Below are 6569 nucleotides of genomic sequence, written 5' to 3'. Positions count from 1 at the left end.
GTGTAATGGAGGAGAAGTGCCCACAGGGTTTCCCAGACTGTCGCAGGTTTCCAGGCTTTGTTTCTGTGGAGTCACTGGGTTGGTTCTGGCCACCGTCTCTTCAGTTAGCAGCTGAGCGTTTAACCCTAACTCCACCAGGGCTCCTTTCTTCCTTCTTGTCTCCTTACTCTTCTCTTTCAGTTTTCATCTCCTTGTCTAAATCATAACCTAGAACTAAGTCTATTTTTATACTCTGCAGTGTTTCCCAAGTTAATTCTGTGTTCTCTGTTCTTAGTTTTATAAGTGAGAGAGAACATTTCTTACTTCTGATTTTGTTCTCAAATCTCTCAACACCTATCTTTAAAACATGAAGCTGTTGGATTTTCTTCTGTTGAATTTCAGTTTCTTTTGTCTTCCCTGAAGCTTAATAGTTCTTGTGAGAGGGAGGCAAGGAAGCTCTCCTCTTGGTTAAGACCATGAGTTCAACTAATATATGAACTTAAGACTGTATTTACATTTTTTTCTTCTTCTTCACATGCATTTTACAAAGCAGTAGTTCTGAACAAGGGGTGCTTTGGGCAATGTGTGAAGACATTTCTGCTTGTCACATCTTGGACTTGGAGATGCTACTAGGTAGAAACCAGAGAAGCTGTTAAACACCCTACTATGTCCAAGATGGAGGGTCAGAGAAAAAGAGGACGACCCCAGCGAGATGGACTGGCAAAGTGGCAGCATCAATGGGTTCAAGTGTGGCAACAATTGTGAGGTTGGCCCAGGATCGGGCGGTGTTTTGTTCTGCTATGTCATTAAGGTATGAGGTTACAGAAATCATGTTCAGGGTACAAGACAAATTCGGGGTCTTATCCCATTGGTCATGAATGCGTCTTCAAAACGACCTTTTGAAATCAGGCCACTGAGAGAGACAAGATGTTTGTTCATTCTATACGTTTTCATCCAACTTTACTTAGGGCTGAGTACACATGAAATGTGCTTTTAATGCATAAAAATCACAGTGGATAGCAGCGAAGGATTGGGAGGGTTGGGGAGGGGGCTATGGAGAATCTGATCATTCACATTGTGATTATTCTGCACATTGAGGAAAGACAATTCACACTTGGAAACCTTCCAGACTTCACTTTTGAGAGAACCGAAACAAGCCCAAGCGAGCTGGCCCACACACTTCCCTACCCCTCTAGACAAGTGGGTGACCCTTGTACACAGAAAACTGAAATCGATATGGCAGCAAGAGAGTTTGGATAGCAAGGAGACGTTTGTAAACGGGTTTTCAATCGTGTTCTTGTCCCCCGAGTGCGGGGTGCAGGGCCCCCCCATCTTTCAGTAGTGTTTCTCCTGGAGGTAGACCTTCATTTTGTTCGGCAAAGGCAGTTTCTGGATCAGGTCTATTCTGGTGTACTGCCGGATCACGAATCGGCACAGGTACTGCAGGGAGCGGACCTGCATGAACCTCGACACCGGGTTGGTCAGCCTGACCGGGTAGGTGGCCGAGCCGGGCAGCCGGGACCTGGAGTAGCAGAAGGCTCCATTTTCTGAGTCCCAGATCGAATGTTCGATGAGGTCGACGATGGACGTGCGTCCTTCCACGTCCGGCTGCTCGTAGAAGCTAAACCTCCCGTTGCAGTGCTCGATCCTGGTATGTAGCGTCTTGCCGTGGGAGCGGAAGCTCAGGCTGAGGAGGTACTGGTCATCGGAGCTGTCCCGGACCAGGAAGGAGCCGTCTGGCACGTTGGCCAGCTTGCCCTCGGCCTCCCAGCGCGTGATGGGGCCCCAATACCACCCTTGTTTGGCCAGTTTCTTCAGCTCCTCCGTCAGGCTGGTCACCACCATGGGCCCGCTGCTCTGCACCGAGTCATAGACTCGTGCCACTGCCACCCCGCGGGCAGAGTTGGGGTCAAAATTCAAATGGCAGCGCACGCTTTCTGACACGTGGGCATCAGGGCCTGGGAGCCCACTGAAGTCTCTTTAGACTTGATGGTTCTGCATCCGAGGTAGGAAAAGGAAGCGTGGGGGGCCGTCCTCGTGCGTGGGGCGGGGGCTCTGCAGCAGGACCCTCCTCTTCCGGGAAGGCGCTCCCTCCCCCTGGTGGGGGAGGAGCTGTCCAGACAGTAGCGCCGAGGCGCCCCCACAGGGTACAGCCCCTCGTGTACTGGATGTAGTCCTTGTGGACTCCGTTGAGGGCTGGGCTGGGGCTGGATGAGTGGACCAAGGCTTTAACCCGCACCTCCATCTTGATGCATGTCTCCTCCGAGGCCGTGGGCCGCAGGGGCCAGGGCGTCGGGCTGTCGTGGTGGTTACGCAGTGACGTGGACTCTCTACGCCCGGACGTCCTTGAAGACGTTGGTGGCTGAGGAAGAGAAGAAGGTGTCTTCGTCCACGGAGCTCCTCAGCTTCCGCTTGACCGAGAGCCGACTCTTGGATCGGTTCTTACCCCTCTTGTCGTCTTCACCATGGATGTCGCAGGTGTCCCTCTCATCTCCATAGCAGTTCCCAATAGGGACTCATGTCTCCCAAAGTCACTGGAAGCGACGGCTGTTGCACGACCATGAAATCGGTTTCTTCCTTGCTTTGTTCAAGCTAAAAGACTTCCGGAAGGTCTTGAGACTAATTTTCTTCGTTATGACTGGTCACCTATGCTGGGGGATCGATCTCTCTGGACCGTGGCCTCAGCATTGGAAGAGGCTGTAAAGCTGCGTCTATGGGTTTTATCAGCTTCATGGAGCCCCTGGAGCCGTTTTCCAGTCGGTTCCCATCCTCAGCCCGCGCCTGATGTTTTTGCTTTTGAACTTTAAAAGACAGAATTTAAAGAGGTTTTGTGCAGCAGGTTTGCCCAATGCAATCCGTTGTTTGAAGTCTTGACTGATGTTTCAGTGGTAGCTCATTGTGATTCCAAGCACCATCTTTTCTCCATTTATCAGGGTGTTGTTTACTGGTTCAGTTGTGAGGATTTTTATTCTCTTTACACTAAGGTGTAATCCATGCTGAACGCTGTACTAGTTGGTTTTCATCAGGAAATATTTCATTCGTCTTTGATTCTAGCAGGTTGTTAGTGAGTGTTCTTCCAACCCTGATGACACGTTCTTCTTCATGTAGTCCACCTTCTTGGATTATTTTTTCAGTATACAGATTGAATCAATCGGGCGAACTGATCCAACCCTGACTCCTCGTTCCTGATTTTAAACCACAGTGTCCCCTTGTTCTTTGGGAACAACAGCCTCTTGGCCTACTTACAGCTTCCACTTGAGCTCAGTCAAGTGTCCTGGAATTCCCCTTCTTGGTCCTGTTGTGTGTAGTTGTTATGATCCCCACAGTCCAGTGACTTTGCATAGTTAGTAAAGTACAAGTAAACATCGTTCTGGTATTCCTTGCTTCAAGCCAAGCTCCCCCTGATGTCAGCAATGCTAGGTTTTGTTCCGTGGACGAGTTACACGGAACCCTACACGGCAGCTCTGCTCTGTCGTATGGATCCACACCTATCAACAACACTTCAGTTCTCTCTCTCTCTCTCTCTCTCTCTCTCTCTCACTCACTCTCTCTCTCTCTCTCTCTCTCTCACACACACACACACACACACACCCTCACGCTCAGAGGTGCTCAGGCTGCCCTCTCCCTGGTGGTATTGTGGTTATTCATGCAGACAACTTTGGTTCCTTTGTTAGGACCTTTTGTACCCAGCAGAAACCCCTCCATTTCAGGCACCTGTACGACCACGCGCACACCGCACTCAGGCTGTCGTTGGGCTATTGGGAACATTAGGAACCAGAAAAGTAATTAGGAGCTGACACCAGTCCCCACTTTTTATCATGATGGTAATAATATGGAACTGGAGTTATCAGGCAGGTTTGAGAGAACATACAGAATGTACTGGAAGCCACAGGCATGCCTCAGGGTTAGTCACTGCAATGTGTAAGGAATTCACACATTGCATTCTAAACGTCAGACCGTGCACTGTGACCAGACCGGACACTAACAACATGCCACCCGAGAAGTGCCTTCCCATTGCGTGCTTTGTAAAATGATCGTGCACCAGCCAGGCGGTGCCAAACTTTCTTCCATTTCCCTTTACTCTTGTAACAAATAGGCTAAAATAGTGAGACCACGGGAAGTTTGGAATCCTTCAAAAAGTATGTGGGAAATGGAATGAAGAAATGATGGATGTTTCCTCGAACCTTTTGAAGCCGCTAGTACACGAATGAAATCTCTAAGGGTAGGAAGGTTCCCTGTTTTTCTCTCTTCTTCGTTAGCAAGAACAAGTGTTTGAAGCATTTCTAGTTCCACTGGCACTCACAAGACTTAAGTAGATTAAACACCAAATATGTGTTATTTCATTTGACAGCTTTTTCTCAGAAGACTGATTACCGGCCATTACTTTAGCGGGCGATTTCAGAGACCAGTTGCTGGGCCCACTTTTCTAGAAGAAGACATTTAGAAGCATTTTGTATTTCCAGGAAAGAGCCTGTGTCTGTAATTGGAACTTATTTAGGCCTTGACAGCTTTCAAATGAGCTTGCAAAGTAAGCCTCCGGAAGCAGACACACGGAAGGCCAGAGAGTGAAGAAAGTCACCCTCAGAGCTGTTAGGCGCCATCTGTGGCCTCTAGCTCACAGCGAGCCCAGTCCTGCACTCTCCTCACCCTGGATGCCACGCTGCAGTTCATGGCTGGAACCACTGTACGTCCCTGTGGGATCCACCAGGCTCTCAGTGTTGCTCTTTGGAAGTACACCAGCAGGCCTTTCCTCCTGGTCTCTCAGAGTCTGGGCACCTGCTGGTGATGTTGGTTCTGGTATGTAGGACAGACTGACGGACAAGTGGTGGGGAGGTTTACATAACCAGCCACTAGGTTCCATTTGATCTCATATAGTTTAGGTCCAGATAGTTCAGTGCTTTCCTGCACGGGGACCTACCACAAAACCTCGACAGTGTTAACGGTGGCGCCGGGATTAAAGCGTTCACCCGCTAACCAGAAGGTGGGCACTTCATACCTACCAGCCTCTTCGGAGTTCTGGTGTGGCGCTACAGGATAAACACTGGACCACAAGGTCAGCAGTTGAGACTCACCAGCCACTCCTCAGAAACCCTATGCAGGGTCGCTGTGAGTTGGAACTGACTGGAAGGCTCTTAACAACAACAGTCCTCCTCGGAGAAAGACGAGGCGTCTGCTTCCATAACATGGCGGTCTTGGGGACCCTGGAGAGGGTCAGTGTGAGTCAAATTCACATGAGGACAGTGGGTTCAGTGTTCTTTTTTGTTTTTACTTGAATGCTAACTGATACCTGACTGATATGTGTATAGCTCCTGAGTTTATTTATTAGCACATGGGATGTTGGTGGTGTTAGGTGCCGACGAGTGGATTCCCATTCGTGGACCCGTGCGTACCAGAAGGAAATGCCACCTCATAACTGTTGTTCTGCTTGAGCCCTGTGCTCAGCCACTGTGCCAGTCTGTCTCCCCCACTCCGTCAAGCATGATGTCCTTCTGCAAGGACTAATTCCTCCTGACAACATGTCCAAAGGCTGAGAGACCGTCTCACCGTCCTCCCTTCTAAGCAACGTTCTGGCTGTACTTCTTCCAACACAGATTTGTTTGTTCTTGTGGCAGATCGTGGTATATTAAATATTCTTCACCAACACCAAAATCCAAAGGCTTTGTTCTTTCGGTCTTCCTTATCCATCGTGCAGCTTCCATGCGCATATGAGACTATTCAGAATACCATGGCTTGGATCAGGCCACCTTAATCCTTAAGATGACGTCTTTGCTTTTTAGCACTTTAACAGCATCTTTGGCGATAGAAAATTTTGTGGGAGAAACACTTGACACTACTTCCCCAGTTGGATGTGTTAAGGTTGAGTTCCTAAATTCAATTCGCTTTACAGGGTTTTGTTTACAATGACTCACAGCCAATTTGTACTGGAGAGGGGGAGGGGTGGCTTAACTTGACTGTGAGTCACACTCTGGGGGTGAAGGGTCTCATGGCTGAGGTACAAGCGTCAGACAAAGCTTTGGAAAATAATGGGATGATGGAGTAATGACTGCTATTGCTCCATGTATTTAAACAGAGCTCTTAAAGAAAAACAAAGAAAGTAAGAAAGTCGACCAGTGAGGAGCAGGACCAGTATTGCAGAAGTAGAAGAAATAATGTTTGTGTGGTGTGTCCTTCTCCTCTTACTAATATGCAAGGTACACCTGAAAGCACAAGGAGGTGGGTCGGGATATGTCTCATTGGAAACCAGCCTAGGCCTTGAACCCTTCAAGGTCTACTGAAGTCGGAACCTCCCAGCCCCCTTGACATCATGTTGACGCAAATGCCTGGTGACCCTACAGGCCAGAGTTCAAGGGCTCCAAGGGTTCCCAAGGCTGGAATCTTTGTGCAGATAGATTCCCACGTCTTCCTTCCTATAGCTTCTGGGTGAGGTCAGACCATTCACCCACTGTGCCAGAGGGGCGCCTTCGATTATAGCCACATAAAATTCCTATTGACCCACATGACAGAGGAGAACCGCCCCACAGGGCTTCCCAGGCTGTCGTCTACTGTGTCACTACATACTTTATATAAGGAGCTCTGGTAGCGTAGTGGTT

General features: G+C 49.0%; 1 protein-coding gene and 1 pseudogene across 4 annotated transcripts in view; one reads left to right on the top strand and one right to left on the bottom strand.

Moving 5' to 3' along the window:
• The window catches only part of DCLK1 (doublecortin-like kinase 1), a 314483-nt gene that overhangs the window by 168534 nt on the left and 139380 nt on the right, over positions 1-6569 (top strand). The gene's annotated exons all lie outside the window — the stretch shown is intronic.
• LOC102837172 lies at positions 1315-4360 on the bottom strand (annotated as a pseudogene).

Source organism: Chrysochloris asiatica, unplaced genomic scaffold (genome assembly GCF_000296735.1).
Source record: "Chrysochloris asiatica unplaced genomic scaffold, ChrAsi1.0 scaffold00272, whole genome shotgun sequence".
NCBI classification, from domain to species: Eukaryota; Metazoa; Chordata; class Mammalia; order Afrosoricida; family Chrysochloridae; genus Chrysochloris; species Chrysochloris asiatica.
This window is presented reverse-complemented; position numbering and strand designations above follow the sequence as displayed.